The sequence below is a fragment of the Genypterus blacodes genome, unplaced genomic scaffold (assembly GCF_046128005.1).
Source record: "Genypterus blacodes isolate CSIRO-AG114 ecotype Tasmania unplaced genomic scaffold, CSIRO-AGI_Gbla_v1 ptg000129l_1, whole genome shotgun sequence".
In the NCBI taxonomy this organism is placed as follows: Eukaryota; Metazoa; Chordata; class Actinopteri; order Ophidiiformes; family Ophidiidae; genus Genypterus; species Genypterus blacodes.
In genome coordinates, this window is record NW_027466931.1 from 1,494,569 (window position 1) to 1,516,986 (window position 22,418).

Consider the following 22,418-nt stretch of genomic DNA (forward strand, 5'->3'; position numbering starts at 1 on the left):
CAACTTTTCAAGAAATTTCATTTTTTTGGGGGGATTTTGAAAAAAAGTTTTTTTCAAGTTTCTCTACTTTTTCTGAAGGAAAATGTTCATATTGTTGTAATGTAATTTTAAATAACACAAGTCTTTAGCCGGATATTTGTGTAGATTTAAAAAAAAAATTCTAGAATTTCCTAAAATGAACTATAGAATTTATTTCTAAAAACCAGCTGTGGTGTTGAAGGGTTAACAAACACATAGCTTGACGCCATTTTGGCCATTTTTGACAAAATCTGACAAAATCTCTTTTGATTATGAAGCTGGGTTTAAGTTTACTTTCAGATGAATATTACATTTTGTTTATATTTATGTCTGTTGGTATAATGGATTCTAGTGAAGGAATAAATGTGGGAACAATTATTCTTGTCTGTGTATATTTCCTGTGCCACATATTACAGTGCTATGGTTTTAAGGATGACCTCTGACCTCACTGTGGAGAGAGGTGTGACAAAAACATTTCCATACTGCAGTTGACCGTATAAAGTTTCACAACATATTAAACAGTCTGCATCATGCAAACATCATGTAAACTTCAACCCTGATCACACACACACACAAACACACACACACACACACACACACACACACACATACACACACACACACACACACACTGTATTAATATTAAGACCAGTCCCTACTGCGAAATAGTCCAGGCAGTTTGGAGACACAGAAGGAAGATCAGAGACAAATACTACAGACAAGGTTTGGTTTACTAAATTACTGAACTGCAGATATTATTTTATAGATTAATATGTAAAACCTTATCAGTACTAATAAATGCTACAGTTTTGCCTTAAGATCATATCTCATATCTTATCATATCTCAAGACAAAGGTGCATTTATTTTTATTAGTTTTTCTGTTGAAATGAAAAAAGTTATACAATCAATAATTTTTCTGTATGGATATTGAACATTTTTTCCCAGAATTTTCATGAATAATTTGTGTATCCCTTTTTCCATTAATATTTTTTATTTTTCTACATTTTAGAAATGTTTGTCTTGTTATTTCATCACAAGTCAAGTATAAAATTATGAACTCTCTTGAAGCATTAACTTGTTTGCGCTGTTGTTATTTTTGTTGCTGTTGCTGTTGCTGTTTTTGTCTTTTTCTGCTCATTATGCAAAGTTATATTTGGATTAACTTGTATGTTAGCTAAAAATAAATTACCAAAAATTGAAATCAATAGTGATGTGTTCAGAAATGGTCATAGTTAATGAAATGGCTTCAAAATCATTAATTAATTATATATCTTGATTATTTTGTGTCCAGTTGTCCTCTGAACTTCGTTATCCCCTTTCTCCTTCTTTTGTCACTCCCCTCCTCTCCAGGCCTCCACACACAGTCATGTCGTCCTCTAACGCCTCCATATATGATCACTTTTTCGGTTGCTTCACCTACACAGCTTTCAGGTTCAGCACTGCTGCCATCATTGTCTCCAAAGTCTTCCTCATCATCCCTCTTGCTGTGGTTTTTCTCCGGCAAGGTCACCAGCGTTGGCAGCAACAGCACCCCTCCAATGCAGTGGCGAGCCATTCTGACCACTTCACCTACCACATGTTTGCTATGGAGCTCATCTATATCTTGGGTTTTAGTTTGGCATATTGTGGCGGACACACTGAAAGCGTAGACATGACGCAGGCTGGCCTCTTTGCTGTCTGCACTACTTTCCCTGGACTGACATTCTTTCACGTCCTGACCTGTATGGAACGCTACCTGGCTGTGGTTTATCCAGTCACTTACTTTGGCCTGCGAAAGGGGGGCGGGGTCAGAGTCAGAAACGTCAGCATTGGTTGTGTTTGGTTACTTTCTCTTGGCTGGCTGGGGATAATGTTTCTGTACAACCCTCAATTACCTTACATGCTATTTTTCATTGTCTTGGTTTTCAGCCTCATCGTCATCCTTTTCTGCAGCCTCTCAGTTCTGTACAGTTTGGTTCGCCCGAGGCCAGGGGAGGTGGGCGGGGACAGAGATAGGGCCGACCAGTCAAAGCAAAGGGTGTTTTTCACCATTACAGCTATAATGGGAATCCAGGTGTTGTCATTCGTTGGGCTCCTTGTTTGCAATTTAATTCACTCCAGCACCTCCGGCATCTACAGCAACTCCAGAAACCAGTGTCTCTTGATGATATCCGGGTTCTTGTTCAACACCCCCTGCAGTCTGGTGTTACCCCTGCTGTTTCTGCACCGGGTAGGAAAACTACCGGGTTGCATTTACAAATCTTAAACCCCAGCAGTTAACCGCTACATAATGCAACAGCAACGCGACACGACTATAAGACAAGATGGCACTAAGCCATAAGCATGTTTAGCTCTTAATAAGTTTTCAGCCTAAACTTGCAAATTTGCTAACCCTAACCCTAAAAGTGCACCTTCTTCATAAATCACTTTATCTATCCATCACAGCGCAGGCACAGGTGTGATTAAAATAACAGTGAGCTCACACAGCGAGCAGGTGCAGGATTTGAATATGCAGCAGTTCATTTGAATCGTCGCAAATGATGGGAATGAACAAATACATCATGGATGGATTTGCATTCTGCTATTTTTGTTATGCTTGGAAATTCGCCGATGGAAGACAGATTTGCTGTTGCGGTGGCTTATGTTTGCATGCAGTTAATGTCAAGATAATCATGATAACCTGCGTGAACATTTGGTAATGTTGTGGTTGAACTGAACAATGTAGACAACATTGGAAGGATATTTATTATTATGTAAGTCGAGTCAAGTTTAATTGTCTTGTCCAGTATCATGAGAAAGTACGACATGGGCGCCAGATGCAGATATGCAGACCCGAAACCTCCAATACACGACTCAGCTTTGACTTGGAAAGACTTCCTACCTTCCCTAAAATAAAAGATTAAGGTTATACAATAAAAAATGTTGTGTTTTTACAGTCTGTGTGTATTTTTATGGCATAAGATTTGACATATAGTTGTTTGTTTAGGACTGTTTAGACTTTGTTATGATACCCCATTGTTATTTCTGTCAGCAGCTGTTGTGATATGATGTATGTGATATGTCACTGTCATATATGTTAATCAGCACATAAAACCTACTGTGTTGATTTTGCTTCAATAAAATATCAAGCAAAGTGGTTTGAATATTTTTGCATAAAGAATTGATTTATTTCCAAATATAAGCAAACACACAGTTCACATGATGAGCAAATGAACACAGAAAAGTAAGCAATGTCCCAAAGAAAATAATGTATACAGATTAAATGTTAGAGAGTAAATTATATTTAAACATTCCATGTTGTTTTCATGTTTTATTTAAATAAATAAATGCTAATGCTAACAGGTAACACCAACAACAACAACATCCCACTTTTTCAACTCGTAGTCTATCAGATAACATGAGAATAGCTTCAGATATCTCAGTGTCTCCGTCACAGAGGACTTATGGTTGTCTCACGTCTGCACCTTGATGAGAAAACCCGCTGGCATCTCTGCCACCTCAGGGCTGCTAAAGGTGCCAAGTCTGTCTATACCTGCACTATAGGAAGCGTTCAAACAGGAAACATCACCACCCCAATCACAAACCAGGAAAGAACAGACGAGATTGTGAACTGTATGATTTTTTATCCAACTTTGTATGTTGATATGCATCTATGTTTTGGTTAAATTTAATCATTAATAACAATAATAACATTCCACACAGGCCTGCAATCCATCCAACCCTCATCCTGACTCAGGCTTGTCCTTGCTACACTGGAGTTTTCCCGTCCTGTGCAGAAAGAGCAAGGGGAGCACATAACTGCTGGGCAGACAGAACCAGATCCCACTGAGTCGGGCCACGCACTGATCACTGAAGCTCAGTGATTGTGACGAAGCCAGAGAGACGCAAACCAGATTCCCCCCAAACCTGAGCAGCAGCACCCCCATTATGGCACTGATGGTGTGGAAAGCCCTCTGCTTGGATTGGTCTGCCTTTTCCTTGTCCCCACCCCCATCCCCTGGCCCAGGGCGAATCAGAACCCGAAGAACAGAAAGGCTGAAGAAGGTGATGACAATCAAGGAGAAAATTAAAAGGCAGAAAAACAGGATCAGGATGAATGTGTGCGTGTCAGATAGATAAAAGCTTGTAACCATCAGTGCAGTATATGCAAACCAAACGCAGCCAATGCCGATATTCCTGACCTTGACCCCATCCCCCACTCTCAGGTTGCGATAGGTGATGGGGTGAACAACCGCCAGGTAGCGCTCGGCACAGGTCAGGACGTGGAAGTACATTTTTACGCATGAGGTTATGGCAAAAAGGTTACAGCCTTTCAACAGTTGTGTGAAATAAGTGTAGGTGCCACAACAGCACAGGATGGACCCCAGCATGCCAATCAGCTCCATGGCAACCATGTTGTAGGTGAAGATGTCGGAGTGGCTCATTGTTGCTGCTTTGGCACCAGAGCGCTGCTGACGCCATCGCCGGAAACCAAGACAGATGATGATGATGGACAGAGGAAGGAGGAGGAGGAGGTTGGTTACGGTGAAGGTGGTGAAGATGAAAGTGGCAGGTCTGGCGGTGAAACAGGTGCCAGGGAGTGACGACTGGTTTGAAGAGTTCATGGACATAACTGCTGGCACGAAGGGCTGAGGGGAAGTGTGGAGAGAAGGGAAGAGTGATGAAGAGGGAGGAAAAGGAGGACAAATGAAGAGAGAGGATAGAGACACAGAGAGCATGAATGAATGAGAAAAGTAGACAAGATAAGTCGAGATAAGACGAGAAAACAAAAGGAGTTCAAGACAAGTAGACAAGTTAAGATAGAACAAGATAAGTTGGAACTAGACAATATGAGACAAGAGGAGATGAGTAAAAAGATAAGATAAGACGCAACAAGATGGGTTAAGATAAGATAAGATAAGATGAAATTACACCGAATCAAGACAAATCAAGAAAACAGATGACAAAAATGACTGATCACTGCATACTGTTATTAATTTCCCACCTTGTCAGTCGTGTATGATCCTGATTTGTGTTCCTCTGATTTCCTTCTTCTTTTAACTCAGTATGAGTACCTACACAATATACAATGATACGTGGCTTGTCCTGTTTCATCACATAAAAACATCAGAAAAGACAATAAAATTGACATTTGAGCTTAATTACTGAATAGTTTGTACAAATAATGACAGTAATGTATCTGTTTGTTATGTGATCATCACCTCTCTAACATACGGATAACAAAAGACTCCCACCTTGTCAATAGTATTGATCTCTGACTGTTCTTCCTCTGTGCCTCAAATGTCTGTGGACTGCTGTCAGAAGATATCTGCTACAAATACTCACAAAATCATGTCAATTTGCGTGTGTGTGTGTGTGTGTGTGAGACATGTTCTTCTGTGTGTGTGTGTGCGTGTGCCAGGTGGGGCGACTTCACTTTTATTTGATGAAACTTTATCCAATCACATTAGGGAAATGTGAAATCCAGCATCTCTTGGCATGCAGGACAAAGGATGGACACATTTGTTTGTGGAACCACACAGGGACAAATGAGACAACCAATCACAATAACAATGAACATAACGTAATATATATTTAACCCCGTAATGTCCTCCCGTTTTACATACACCTATTGTCCTCTGGGGTCAAACTGACCCCAAATTGTTATCTAAGCATAAAGTGTAAATTTTTAATTAATTTTGTGTCACACCTTTAGTTTGACTCCAGTCCAACGCATTACCACAAATGTTTCCATTCATTTTGGAATTTATGGCCAAGGGCCTTGTTTACATAAAATATATCCTATTTTTGTGTTTAAAAAGTGCGCGCTTCAAAATTTGCGGAGATCTGCCGGTCGCGGACTTTTGTTGATGGGGGTAAGCGGCCTGGCCAAATTGCAGCAGGGTCAAATTGCGGCCAGGCGGGCCGGATCACCGAATCCGCTCGCGGGCCGGACCAAACAAGCCTCGCGGGCCGGGCCGGAGGTTACCCACCCCTGTGTTAGAGGAACTGTACAGATCAATGTCTGGAGATGCTGCAGGGACGAATGAAGGGGACATTGAGTGTATGCTTCAATGAATCACTCTGGGGCATGTAGATGAGGGAAATGGATGAAAAGGAGTGGAAGAGACACATGTCAATCAGGAACTAACTAACTAACTAATTATGGATTAGAGAAAGTGTAAGTGTGACATTATTCACCTATAACCTGACATTAAAGCTGACAGTAACTTTTATGTAATCAGTAAACTTATCCAAGATTGTCAATATCAAAGTACATTCATCAGTAATTTCTGTTGCTTTTGTACTAGCACAATGTCAAATATGCAGCAGACATGTTTGGTGTATTAAATGAAATTGATCTGAACATCCTATTGTTTGCTCTTACATATGTAAAAATTAAAAATTAGACTACATGATATCCTGACATATGCTGCCAGAAACCATCCTCATTTTTTGGATAAAAGATAAAGGAATAGGTTTGGTGTGTGTGTGTGTGTGTGTGTGTGTGTGTGTGTGTGTGTGTGTGTGTGTGCAGTCTTTGTGGATCAATGAGGGAATGATTGATGTTCTACTTGTATCTATGCTACATAACTACAATTATTGGTACTGCATATAATCACGATAATAATGATAATGTGTGCTTTATAATCTATTGTTATTGTTTAAACTGTAAATGTATTTTCCTTTTGGGTACCCTTTTAATGTTAATACACAATAGCTCATAAGCCATGAAATAAACGGTCAAATAAATATGCACAAGACAAGAGAAAATAAATGTTCATAAAAGTTAATTTTCCTTTGTTGTGTTCTTTAAGACTATGGAACGATGCAGGGGAAAGAATGTGAACAAGGAATAAACTACATGCACACCAAGAAACATTTATACTGTTTATTAACATCACAACACCAAAAAGTCTTACTACAAAATACAAAGACACAAAGATTGCTAGCTTGTGCTAAATCAATACAATATCTAAACATCTTGGAGTGGATACAGATAGATCCCAGGTGAGGGGACACCAATGGAAATGATCCCTACAGAGCTCCACTACACAGAAACTTTAGATCTTTCTTACAGCCTTAAACATCAGCTAATCATAAAGTAGAAACATCAACAGAACAACGCATACTTCTGCTCATTGTTATGGACAAATTCATTGATTTGCTTCCACATGTTGTAACTTGGTAGATTTTGTTGCAAATTTCTTATAAACATAATCTATATTTTGAAATTCCCGGAAAATGTGCCATTGTGATGGGGATATTAGCATGTCACATTGTGAATTCATAATGTAACAGTTCTGCTGTCAATTTGCTCCCTTGCAGAATGTTTGGAACTGCTGCAAGTAGGAGACTTTAAACCTAGAGGAATGAAAAAAAAATATAGCTCCATAGAATAACCCCCTAAAATTGCAGCTAATCAACTAAACTTAGGCTTGATCCTCCTTAATACCTTTTTGCATGGTCTAACTTATTCTTATCTAATAAACACGTTCAACCCATTCTCACGCTGTTGTCATTGTTGTTGCAGCACGGTAGCTTTCTTGCTCTGTGTAGAAACAGCAGGGGAAGCACATAACTGCTGGGAAACCCGAAGACTGTTAAAGCTGCGTCCAGTAAACACAGAGCATGTGTGCTCAGTTGTCCCAATGTCACAAAGCCAAGAATGATCACATCAGCACCCAGCCTCAACACTACCACCCCCATGATAGCCAAAATGGTGTGGAATACCTTCCGCTTCATTTGATCCTTTCCCTTCCTGCCCTCACCCACTTCCCCCGGCCCGGGACGCACGAGAACCCAGAGCACGGAGAGGCTGCAGTAAGAGATGACGATAAAGCAAAAAAACACAATGCATAAAGACATTATATAGATGCCTTTTGACACGTTCTCATCCATGAGATTGACTATTGAAACGCTCCAGAGTACACTGAGGAGCCAAACGCACCCTATGCTGATATTTCTGATCCAGACACCTCGCTGAGATTTTAGACTCAGGTAGGTCACCGGATGCACGACCGCCAGGTAGTGCTCCACACAGGTCAGGACGTGAAAGAGTATCAGTCCAGTCTTGTAAAACATAGACAGCCCAAAGCCTACAATGAACATCTCACCGCCAGCACCGGGGATGATGCTGCACAATATTAAGATGGACCCTAAGGCATCAATGAACTGAAAGAAGACCATGTGGTAAGTGAAGACATCCGACGGTGGTGTAGAGCCAGAGCGCCGCTTCTGCTGCTGCCGCCACTGTAGGTAACCCAGAGAGAGGACAAGGACACTGACAGGAAGGAGGAAGACGATTTTGTAGACAGCAAAGGTAATGGACGTTATAATGATTAGCGAGGGGCTACAGGAGTTGGAGGAGTTGGAGGAGTTGGAGATGAGTGACATATCTGAAACAATTAAAATGAGGAGGAAGAGAGGGGGGAACAAATAGAGACAACAACATTAACAACATATGGAAAGCCACATTTTGTGGGTAACAATAAGTAGTACACATATGAATGACATTAGCTGGTTGTACCTCGACAAATCTACCTTCCCTTTAGCTGCTGTGAGTCTGTGGTATAATGATACACCTGAAATAGAAAATAAAGGTGATTACTTCACCTCATCAGGACATCTGGTCAGGTATCATCAGGTAAAGAAAGTAAGGTTTAATCAAAATATAAAGTTGATTGTAAATTAGAAATCATTATAAAGTTTGCTACATTTGTTAAGTTTATATGGATTATGGACCCACCTTGTCAATGGCGTTGATTTCACAGCGCAGCACAGTTTGGGACTGCTGTCAGTGACCATCTGGCTCAAATACTCTTCTATGGTAATTACATATAAATACTCACAAAAAGATGTTAATTTGTGTGTGTGTGTGTGTGTGTGTGTGTGTGTGTGTGTGTGTGTGTGTGTGTGTGTGTGTGTGTGTGTGTGTGTGTGTGTGTGAAAGAGATTTTGCATTTTCATATGAGGGCACATTATGAAAATGGATGTAGGCAAATTTTATTTTATTTCTCACATTCTGGAACAGCTGTGAAGCAGGTCGTGAGTTGGTGTCTTGCTCAAGGACACTTCAGCAGAGTGACTGACTCGACACAGGACTTGAAACTGTGATTGGCTCAAACCAACAACCTATAAAACATCTCCAACTATGTTGTCACAACAAAACTTGATGTCAGTTGTGATGGATTAGAAATCCTCTTTACATACTGTATGTGATAGCTGTGTTTACACAGTTTAGACCTCAAATCATTAACTCGAGCAAGGTGTTTGGTTTCTGACACAAAGGTAAACAAAACACACCAACAGATGAAAAATAGGCGAACATTATAGTCGATTATGCGAGCTGCTGCAACGACTTCCTCCTATTTTAAGGCAATGCTCCCTATCATGGTTTATTGATCCTTTATAAGTGATATGCAGACATACGCATTTTAAAAGCCACGTGAGTCAGAACATGAAGGAAATTCCAACATACACATTTAGATGACAAACACACATTATATTTGAGAATCTTTAATCTTAGGACATTATGGCGCTATAAACATCAAACATCTTCATCCAACAGACAGCACATGGCAGAAAATGAAACGATACACAGTCATGTAAACTCTATCTAAAACTCTTGAACGTGCTGTCTTCAATCAACTGTCCCTGTACCTCCACCAGAACAACCTCTTAGACCCCCACCAGTCCGGCTTCAAGGTGGGCCACTCGACTGAGACGGCCCTCCTGGCAGTGACCGAGTCACTCCAAACTGCTAGAGCGAACTCTCTCTCCTCTGTAACACTGAGAGGTTCTGTTTCGAAGCCACGTGGGCTCACCACTGGGGTTCCGCAAGGTTCGGTCTGGGGCCCTCTTTTTTTCTCCCTCTACACAACAGCTCTGTTATCCACTCCCATAACTTCTCCTACCACTGCTATGCTGATGACACCCAGCTGATTCTGTCATTTCCTCCTTCTGACACCCAAGTGGAGATGCGCATCGCTGCTTGCCTGGCAGACATCTCGGGGTGGATGTCGAAGCACCACCTGAAGCTCAACCTGGACAAGACTGAGATGGTGTTTCTCCCGGGGAAGGGCTGCCCGCACCGAGACCTGGCCATCACCATAGATGACTCCGTGGTGACGTCTACTCGGACTGCGAGGAATCTGGGTGTGACCCTGGACGGCCAACTGTCATTCTCGGCAAACATCGCTTCGGTGACGCGTTCCTGCAGATTCCTCCTCTACAACATCCGGAGGATTCGCCCCTTCCTCACCGATAAGGCAGCGCAGGTGCTGATCCAGGCTCTTGTCATCACCCGCCTGGACTACTGCAACTCCCTCCTTGCTGGCGCCCCGGCTTCTGCCATCAGACCTCTGGAGGTCGTCCAGAAAGCTGCTGCTCGTCTGGTGTTCAACCTCCCCAAGTTCTCCCACACAACTTGCCTTCTCGGTTCTCTACACTGGCTCCCTGTAGCTGCTCGCATCCAGTTTAAGACTCTGGTGCTAGCCTACAGGGGAGTGAAAGGAACAGCTCCTTCATACCTCCAGGCTATGGTCAAGCCCTACACCCCCGGCCGACCACTTCGCTCTGCTGCCTCCAGGCGACTGGCTGCCCCGTGGCTCAGCGGCCCCTGCACCCGATCGACGCGGTCACGGCTTTTCACTGTTCTGGCACCTCAGTGGTGGAATGATCTCCCGACTGATGTCAGGACAGCGGAGTCGCTGCCCATCTTTCACCGCAGGCTGAAAACCCATCTCTTCAAGAAACACTACCCGGATCCGCCCTCTTAGGACATCACCTATTCTGTCCTAGCTCTTCTGATGCACTTGTTTTCTAATCTGTCCTTTCTAATTTGTCCTTTTTTCTCATTCATCATGGTACCTAACTTATTGCACTTCTACTCTAGCTCTAGTTATGCTCTTAGCTGTTGATTTTGGAAGGAAATGCACTTACGATTTCTTGTGACCTGAAGTTCTTTTATCTACCTTTGTTGAACGCACTTATTGGAAGTCGCTTTGGATAAAAGCATCTGCTAAATGACCGTAATGTAATGTAATGTAATAAACTATATTACAATACACTAACCAGAAAACCACACCAAGCATGTGGAGGCAATCATTTTGTCTCTATGTGAACGATGAAAGTTAGATGATAATAATAGATAAAGAATAAAGAATAATAAGAGAATCAGGAGAGTATGTTAGGTTGATGTCTTTTTTCAGGTCATCATTTTTGAAAGAGAGACGTGCACTTCAATTGGAGTATGTTTAAGTTTTTGAAGTGACATACCATCAGCTGATCAGTCTGTTTTGCTTATATTCTACCTGCATATATTGACTAGATGCAGCAGAACAGCAATAAAAAGCAGGAACAAAGATGAAGGTGGCGGAATGCTTCATCAGACTGTCAGACTCTACTACACCGAGTTTATACCCTCACACACAAAGTCATAGTGGGCGGAGTGTCAGCCTTTGCCACTGTAATCACCATAATTCATATAAAAGGGGAAATGGGCCCATACATTCATTTCTAGGTCTTTGTTTTAGGTTTGGGTGAGAAAAATATGGAGTTAATCAAATTCAGACCATTTGATGAAAGAAAACATATTCTACCAACTTTTTTAGTCATTGGGGACAATACGAGGGTTAGGAGCATTTTTGGATAAACATATGAATGAGTATCTCTCTGAGAATGTATAGGGGAATAATAATGCAGTCTTTGGAAATGCAACAACAGCAAAACAGTGAGATATTATTTGGGAAATGATTGCGTAATGCCTCATTGTGATAGCGTGAATAAAAAGAACAACAGCAGCAACGAGATGTTAGAGAAAATGTAAAGAAGTCTGGAGAAGCTGCAGGGAAGAATGAAGGGGACATTTAGTGTATGCTTGAATGAATCACTCTGGGGCATGTAGATGAGGGAAATGCATGAAAAGGAGTGGAAGAGACACATTTCAATCAGGAACTAACTAACTAACTAATTATGGATGAGAGAAAGTGTAAGTGTGACATTATTCACCTATAACCTGACATTAAAGCTGACGGTAACTTTTATGTAATCAGTAAACTTATCCAAGATTGTCAATATCAAAGTGCATTCATCAGTAAATTCTGTTGCTTTTGTATTAGCGCAATGTCAAATATGCAGCAGACATGTTTGGTGTAAATGAAATTGATCTGAACATCCTATTGTTTGCTCTTACATATGTAAAAATTAAAAATTAGACTACATGATATCCTGACATATGCTGCCAGAAACCATCCTCATATCTTGGATAAAAGATAAAGGAATAGGTTTGTGTGTGTGTGTGTGTGTGTGTGTGTGTGTGTGTGTGTGTGTGTGTGTTTGTGTGTGTGTGTGTGTGTGTGTGTGTTACTGGTACTGCTAATAATCATGATAATAATGATAATGTGCTTTATAATCTTGTGTTATTGTTTAAACTGTAAATGTATTCACATAAATATATTTAATGTTTATACACAAAAGCTCAAAAGCCATGAAATAAACGGTCAAATAAATATGCACAAGACAAGAGAAAATAAATCGTTCGTAAAAGTTCATTTTCCTTTGGTGTGTTCTGTAAGAGTATGGAACGATGCAGGGGAAAGAATGTGAACAAGGAATAATCTGCTTAAACTGTTTATTAACATCACAACACCAAAAAGTCTTACTACAAAATACAAAGACACAAAGATTGCTAGCTTGTGCTAAATCAATACAATATCTAAACATCTTGGAGTGGATACAGATAGATCCCAGGTGAGGGGACACCAATGGAAATGATCCCTACAGAGCTCCACTACACAGAAACTTTAGATCTTTCTTACAGACTTAAATATCAGCTAATCATAAAGTAGAAACATCAACAGAACAACACATACTTCTTCTCATTGTTATGGACAAATGCATTGATTTGCTTTCACATGTAACTTGGTAGAGTTTGTTGCAAATTCCTTATAAACATTATCTATATTTCGATATTCCCAAAAAATGTCCCATTGTGATGGGAATATTTACACGTCACATTGTGAATTCATTAATGGAACAGTTTTGCTGTCAATTTGCTCCCTTGCAGAATGTTTGGAACTGCTGCAAGCAGGACACTAAAAAACCTAGAAAGATGAAAAGTGAAAAGTAACTCTGTGGTGTGACCCTCTAAAATCGCAGCTAATAATCAATACTTAGGCTTGATCATACTCAATTCCTTCTAGCTTAGTCTTACTTATTCTTATCTAATAAACACGTTCATCCCATTCTCACGCTGTTGTCATTGTTGTTGCAGCACGGTAGCTTTCTTGCTCTGTGTAGAAACAGCAGGGGAAGCACATAACTGCTGGGAAACCTGAAGACTGTTAAAGCTGCGTTCAGTAAACACAGAGCATGTGTGCTCAGTTGTCCCAATGTCGCAAAGCCAAGAATGATCACATCAGCACCCAGCCTCAACACTACCACCCCCATGATAGCCAAAATGGTGTGGAATACCTTCCGCTTCATTTGATCCTTTCCCTTCCTGCCCTCACCCACTTCCCCCGGCCCGGGACGCACGAGAACCCAGAGCACGGAGAGGCTGCAGTAAGAGATGACGATAAAGCAAAAAAACACAATGCATAAAGACGTTATAAAGATGCCCTTTGACATGTTCTCATCCATGACATTGACTATTGTAACGCTCCAGAGTATACTGAGAAGCCAAACGCACCCTATGCTGATATTTCTGATCCAGACACCTCGCTGAGATTTTAGACTCAGGTAGGTCACCGGATGCACGACAGCCAGGTAGTGCTCCACACAGGTCAGGACGTGAAAGAGTATCAGTCCAGTCTGGTAAAACATAGACAGCCCAAAGCCTACAATGAACATCTCACCGCCAGCACTGGATATGATGCTGCACAATATTAAGATGGACCCTAAGGCATCAATGAACTCAAAGAAGACCATGTGGTAAGTGAAGACATCCGACGGTGGTGTAGAGCCAGAGCGCCGCTTCTGCTGCTGCCGCCACTGTCGGTAACCCAGAGAGAGGACAAGGACACTGACAGGAAGGAGGAAGACGATTTTGTAGACAGCAAGGGTAATGGACGTTATAATGATTAGCGAGGGGCTACAGGAGTTGGAGAAGTTGGAGGAGTTGGAGATGAGTGACATATCTGAAACAATTAAAATGAGGAGGAAGAGAGGGGGGAACAAATAGAGACAACAACATTAACAACATATGGAAAGCCACATTTTGTGGGTAACAATAAGTAGTACACATATGAATGACATTAGCTGGTTGTACCTCGACAAATCTACCTTCCCTTTAGCTGCTGTGAGTCTGTGGTATAATGATACACCTGAAATAGAAAATAAAGGTGATTACTTCACCTCATCAGGACATCTGGTCAGGTATCATCAGGTAAAGAAAGTAAGGTTTAATCAAAATATAAAGTTGATTGTAAATTAGAAATCATTATAAAGTTTGCTACATTTGTTAAGTTTATATGGATTATGGACCCACCTTGTCAATGGCGTTGATTTCACAGCGCAGCACAGTTTGGGACTGCTGTCAGTGACCATCTGGCTCAAATACTCTTCTATGGTAATTACATATAAATACTCACAAAAAGATGTTAATTTGTGTGTGTGTGTGTGTGTGTGTGTGTGTGTGTGTGTGTGTGTGTGTGTGTGTGTGTGTGTGTGTGTGTGTGTGTGTGTGTGTGTGAAAGAGATTTTGCATTTTCATATGAGGGCACATTATGAAAATGGATGTAGGCAAATTTTATTTTATTTCTCACATTCTGGAACAGCTGTGAAGCAGGTCGTGAGTTGGTGTCTTGCTCAAGGACACTTCAGCAGAGTGACTGACTCGACACAGGACTTGAAACTGTGATTGGCTCAAACCAACAACCTATAAAACATCTCCAACTATGTTGTCACAACAAAACTTGATGTCAGTTGTGATGGATTAGAAATCCTCTTTACATACTGTATGTGATAGCTGTGTTTACACAGTTTAGACCTCAAATCATTAACTCGAGCAAGGTGTTTGGTTTCTGACACAAAGGTAAACAAAACACACCAACAGATGAAAAATAGGCGAACATTATAGTCGATTATGCGAGCTGCTGCAACGACTTCCTCCTATTTTAAGGCAATGCTCCCTATCATGGTTTATTGATCCTTTATAAGTGATATGCAGACATACGCATTTTAAGAGCCACGTGAGTCAGAACATGAAGGAAATTCCAACATACACATTTAGATGACAAACACACATTATATTTGAGAATCTTTAATCTTAGGACATTATGGCGCTATAAACATCAAACATCTTCATCCAACAGACAGCACATGGCAGAAAATGAAACGATACACAGTCATGTAAACTCTATCTAAAACTCTTGAACGTGCTGTCTTCAATCAACTGTCCCTGTACCTCCACCAGAACAACCTCTTGGACCCCCACCAGTCCGGCTTCAAGGTGGGCCACTCGACTGAGACGGCCCTCCTGGCAGTGACCGAGTCACTCCAAACTGCTAGAGCGAACTCTCTCTCCTCTGTAACACTGAGAGGTTCTGTTTCGAAGCCACGTGGGCTCACCACTGGGGTTTCCGCAAGGTTCGGTCTGGGGCCCTCTTTTTTTCTCCCTCTACACAACAGCTCTGTTATCCACTCCCATAACTTCTCCTACCACTGCTATGCTGATGACACCCAGCTGATTCTGTCATTTCCTCCTTCTGACACCCAAGTGGAGATGCGCATCGCTGCTTGCCTGGCAGACATCTCGGGGTGGATGTCGAAGCACCACCTGAAGCTCAACCTGGACAAGACTGAGATGGTGTTTCTCCCGGGGAAGGGCTGCCCGCACCGAGACCTGGCCATCACCATAGATGACTCCGTGGTGACGTCTACTCGGACTGCGAGGAATCTGGGTGTGACCCTGGACGGCCAACTGTCATTCTCGGCAAACATCGCTTCGGTGACGCATTCCTGCAGATTCCTCCTCTACAACATCCGGAGGATTCGCCCCTTCCTCACCGATAAGGCAGCGCAGGTGCTGATCCAGGCTCTTGTCATCACCCGCCTGGACTACTGCAACTCCATCCTTGCTGGCGCCCCGGCTTCTGCCATCAGACCTCTGGAGGTCGTCCAGAAAGCTGCTGCTCGTCTGGTGTTCAACCTCCCCAAGTTCTCCCACACAACTTGCCTTCTCCGTTCTCTACACTGGCTCCCTGTAGCTGCTCGCATCCAGTTTAAGACTCTGGTGCTAGCCTACAGGGCAGTGAAAGGAACAGCTCCTTCATACCTCCAGGCTATGGTCAAGCCCTACACCCCCGGCCGACCACTTCGCTCTGCTGCCTCCAGGCGACTGGCTGCCCCGTGGCTCAGCGGCCCCTGCACCCGATCGACGCGGTCACGGCTTTTCACTGTTCTGGCACCTCAGTGGTGGAATGATCTCCCGACTGATGTCAGGACAGCGGAGTCGCTGCCCATCTTTCACCGCAGGCTGAAAACCCATCTCTTCAAGAAACACTACCCGGATCCGCCCTCTTAGGACATCACCTATTCTGTCCTAGCTCTTCTGATGCACTTGTTTTCTAATCTGTCCTTTCTAATTTGTCATTTTTTCTCATTCATCATAGTACCTAACTTATTGCACTTCTACTCTAGCTCTAGTTATGCTCTTAGCTGTTGATTTTGGAAGGAAATGCACTTACGATTTCTTGTGACCTGAAGTTCTTTTATCTACCTTTGTTGAACGCACTTATTGGAAGTCGCTTTGGATAAAAGCATCTGCTAAATGACCGTAATGTAATGTAATGTAATAACCTATATTACAATACACTAACCAGAAAACCACACCAAGCATGTGGAGGCAATCATTTTGTCTCTATGTGAACGATGAAAGTTAGATGTTAATAATAGATAAAGAATAAAGAATAATAAGAGAATCAGGAGAGTATGTTAGGTTGATGTCTTTTTTCAGGTCATCATTTTTGAAAGAGAGACGTGCACTTCAATTGGAGTATGTTTAAGTTTTTGAAGTGACATACCATCAGCTGATCAGTCTGTTTTGCTTATATTCTACCTGCATATATTGACTAGATGCAGCAGAACAGCAATAAAAAGCAGGAACAAAGATGAAGGTGGCGGAATGCTTCATCAGCCTGTCAGACTCTACTACACCGAGTTTATACCCTCACACACAAAGTCACAGTGGGCGGAGTGTCAGCCTTTGCCACTGTAATCACCATAATTCATATAAAAGGGGAATGGGCCCATACATTCATTTCTAGGTCTTTGTTTTAGGTTTGGGTGAGAAAAATATGGAGTTAATCAAATTCAGACCATTTGATGAAAGAAAACATATTCTACCAACTTTTTTAGTCATTGGGGACAATACGAGGGTTAGGAGCATTTTTGGATAAACATTTGAATGAGTATCTCTCTGAGAATGTATAGGGGAATAATAATGCAGTCTTTGGAAATGCAACAACAGCAAAACAGTGAGATATTATTTGGGAAATGATTGCGTAATGCCTCATTGTGATAGCGTGAATAAAAAGAACAACAGCAGCAACGAGATGTTAGAGAAAATGTAAAGAAGTCTGGAGAAGCTGCAGGGAAGAATGAAGGGGACATTTAGTGTATGCTTGAATGAATCACTCTGGGGCATGTAGATGAGGGAAATGCATGAAAAGGAGTGGAAGAGACACATTTCAATCAGGAACTAACTAACTAACTAATTATGGATGAGAGAAAGTGTAAGTGTGACATTATTCACCTATAACCTGACATTAAAGCTGACGGTAACTTTTATGTAATCAGTAAACTTATCCAAGATTGTCAATATCAAAGTGCATTCATCAGTAAATTCTGTTGCTTTTGTATTAGCGCAATGTCAAATATGCAGCAGACATGTTTGGTGTAAATGAAATTGATCTGAACATCCTATTGTTTGCTCTTACATATGTGAAAATTAAAAATTAGACTACATGATATCCTGACATATGCTGCCAGAAACCATCCTCATATCTTGGATAAAAGATAAAGGAATAGGTTTGTGTGTGTGTGTGTGTGTGTGTGTGTGTGTGTGTGTGTGTGTGTGTGTGTGTGTGTGTTTGTGTGTGTGTGTGTGTGTGTGTGTGTGTGTGTGTGTGTGTGTGTTACTGGTACTGCTAATAATCATGATAATAATGATAATGTGCTTTATAATCTTGTGTTATTGTTTAAACTGTAAATGTATTCACATAAATATATTTAATGTTTATACACAAAAGCTCAAAAGCCATGAAATAAACGGTCAAATAAATATGCACAAGACAAGAGAAAATAAATCGTTCGTAAAAGTTCATTTTCCTTTGGTGTGTTCTGTAAGAGTATGGAACGATGCAGGGGAAAGAATGTGAACAAGGAATAATCTGCTTAAACTGTTTATTAACATCACAACACCAAAAAGTCTTACTACAAAATACAAAGACACAAAGATTGCTAGCTTGTGCTAAATCAATACAATATCTAAACATCTTGGAGTGGATACAGATAGATCCCAGGTGAGGGGACACCAATGGAAATGATCCCTACAGAGCTCCACTACACAGAAACTTTAGATCTTTCTTACAGACTTAAATATCAGCTAATCATAAAGTAGAAACATCAACAGAACAACACATACTTCTTCTCATTGTTATGGACAAATTCATTGATTTGCTTTCACATGTAACTTGGTAGAGTTTGTTGCAAATTCCTTATAAACATTATCTATATTTCGATATTCCCAAAAAATGTCCCATTGTGATGGGGATATTTACACGTCACATTGTGAATTCATTAATGGAACAGTTTTGCTGTCAATTTGCTCCCTTGCAGAATGTTTGGAACTGCTGCAAGCAGGACACTAAAAAACCTAGAAAGATGAAAAGTGAAAAGTAACTCTGTGGTGTGACCCTCTAAAATCGCAGCTAATAATCAATACTTAGGCTTGATCATACTCAATTCCTTCTAGCTTAGTCTTACTTATTCTTATCTAATAAACACGTTCATCCCATTCTCACGCTGTTGTCATTGTTGTTGCAGCACGGTAGCTTTCTTGCTCTGTGTAGAAACAGCAGGGGAAGCACATAACTGCTGGGAAACCTGAAGACTGTTAAAGCTGCGTCCAGTAAACACAGAGCATGTGTGCTCAGTTGTCCCAATGTCATAAAGCCAAGAATGATCACATCAGCACCCAGCCTCAACACTACCACCCCCATGATAGCCATAATGGTGTAGAATGCCTTCCGCTTCATTTGATCCTTTCCCTTCCTGCCCTCACCCACTTCCCCCGGCCCGGGACGCACGAGAACCCAGAGCACGGAGAGGCTGCAGTAAGAGATGACGATAAAGCAAAAAAACACAATGCATAAAGACGTTATATAGATGCCTTTTGACATGTTCTCATCCATGACATTGACTGCTGTAACGCTCCAGAGTATACTCAGGAGCCAAGCGCACCCTATGCTGATATTTCTGATCCAGACACCTCGCTGAGATTTTAGACTCAGGTAGGTCACCGGATGCACGACAGCCAGGTAGTGCTCCACACAGGTCAGGACGTGAAAGAGTATCAGTACAGTCAGGTAAAACATAGACAGCCCAAAGCCTACAATGAACATCTCACCGCCAGCACCGGGGATGATGCTGCACAATGTAAAGACGGACCCTAAGGCGTCAATCAACTCAAAGAAGACCATGTGGTAAGTGCAGACATCCGACGGTGGTGTAGAGCCAGAGCGCCGCTTCTGCTGCTGCCGCCACTGTCGGTAACCCAGAGAGAGGACGAGGACACAGACAGGAAGGAGGAAGACGATTTTGTAGACAGCAAAGGTAATGGACGTTATAATGATTAGCGAGGGGCTACAGGAGGAGGAGTTGGAGGAGTTGGAGGAGTTGGAGATGAGTGACATATCTGAAACAATTAAAATGAGGAGGAAGAGAGGGGGGAACAAATAGAGACAACAACATTAACAACATGTGGAAAGCTACATTTTGTGGGCAACAATAAGTAGTACATATTTGAATGACGGTTGCTGGTTGTACCTCGACAAATCTACCTTCCCTTTAGCTGTTGTGAGTCTGTGGTATAATGCTACACCTGAATTAGAAAATAAAGGTGATTAGGTGATTACTTCACCTCATCATCTGGTCAGGTATCATCAGGTAAGGAAAGTAAGGTTTAATTAAAATATAAAGTTGATTATAAATTCTAAATCATTGTAAAGTTTGCTGCATTTGTTTAGTTTATATGAATTATAGATTGGTCAGAATGCTTCATTCTTCACTCACTCACCCTCACACGCCAAGTCATATTGGGCGGAGTGTCAGTCTTTGCCTCTGTAATCACCATTATTCATATAAAAGGGAAAAAGGGTCCATACATTCATTTAGGTCTTTGTTTTAGGTTTGGGTTAGAAAAATACACTTTCAGATGGAAATGAACTCCACCAGGGCAAACTGGCTCTTGAAGTACACTGCCACCTTTACATAAAGATGATTAGCAGTATGACCATTAACTGTACTTGTGACTCTCTCGTCTACTGCCAACTCCGAGTAAGTAAGTCCTCACCTCGATTTAGTGCTGCTCCTACGACATGGTAATTTTCCAATTCTGTGCAGATACAGTAGGGGGAGCACATAGCTGCTTGGCAGACAAAGCCACAATCCTGACACGCTAATGCCACAATACTCTACAAGGCTTGATGCTGTTAAAAAAAAAAACGGTGCTGATCAGACCCCAATAAACCTTAACAAAAGTGTTTCCGTCAGAAGCATGATGGTGAGGAAAGCCCTGTGCTTTGATCGGTCAACCTTTCCCTTGTCCCTGACTACGTCCCCTGGGCCTCGGCCAGTCAGAACGCACAGGACGGAGACCGTGCAGAAGGAGGTGACGGCTGCAGAGAAGCTCAAGTTGAAGAAATGCACAAACACGGCAGAGATATTGTTCATGGTAAGCATGGTTATCTCTACAGCACACAAAAACCAAATGCACCCAATGCTGAGAAATCGCAACATGAGCCTCATCCTGCTACCATTTTTGAGGCTAATGTAGATGATGGGGTGAACAACGGCAAAGTAGTGCTCCAGGCAGGTCAAGGTGTGAAAGAGCGCCTGTCCAGATGAGGTGATGTGGTAAAGCAAGAACCATATCATGGTTGATCCATTCAGTTCAGTGTATATGAGAAGGCAGAAGACCACGGAGCTTAGGACACTGACCAGGTCCATGACAGCGATGATGTAGGTGAAGAGCTCAGTCTCGTTCATCCTTGCACCGGAATGCTGCAGCCACCTATGTTGGAAGCCAAATGAGAGGACCAGGACCAAGAGGGGGAGCAGGAAGAGGACGTTGTTGGCGGTGAAAGCGAGGAAGTTGGTATGAAAAAGTTGCAATCGGAAGCAACTGGCAACGTCGAAACAAGAGCCAAAGGAGCAGTTGGAAACATGAGAGGAGTCGGAGAAGTTGTATGACATAGTGGAGCGCTGAGGAGGACAGGGATGAGTTTTGCCAACCAAGATGAACAACTATAAACATTAAAAGGATGATTAATTTTGCTAAATGCTAATCTCATCATCTGTAATATGTTGGTTGCTATAGTATATGTCAACATTCACTGGTCCTCTGCAAAATTTCAACCCGACACATGAAATTCTGTATGTTCTACTTAATCTGAGAATACTCAAGATTCAAATTTCATCTTTCAAAATAAAGGAAACTTTCAGAATGCACCTGAGTTTGTCAAAAATTCGAAATTTAATTCTTTAGGTTTTTACATACATTACATTACATTACGATCATTTAGCAGACGCTTTTATCCAAAGCAACTTCCAATAAGTGCGTTCAACATAAGAAGTTCATAAGCCAATCGTAACATTGTCTTACATAAAGCTTCATTACATGTAGATAATGTTAAAGGACTCACCTTGTGTTTGTGTGCGATCTTCTGCTGTCTGAGTCTCCAAATTATGTGTGAGTGTGTGGCCGAGTCACATATATGGTGTACGGGTGTTTGTGTGTGTGAAGTGTGATGAATTGAGGCAGGACGGGGCAGCATTTTGCATTTTACGGAAAATTAGACGAGGCAAATATATATATTTCATTACCATTTTCCTCCACCATCAATCTCAGCTAATGCAGTTCATTTGTTTAGCTGGTAGCAGAGGTGTGTGCTCGATTCGCGTGATTTAGTCTTGACTCGGACTCATGTCACATATTTGTGCTTAGATTTACATGTGAGGTTGTAATTCAGCTTTACGTTGCTACGCACTAACTATGTTGCTACACACTAACTATCTTAGCTAATGCAGGTCATTTGTTTAGCTGGTAGCAGAGTTGTGTGCTCGATTCGCATGATTTAGTCTTGACTCGGACTCATGTCACGGGAGCATGCCTATGTTCCCTCAGCCCTATGTTCCCACAGCCCTATGATCCCTC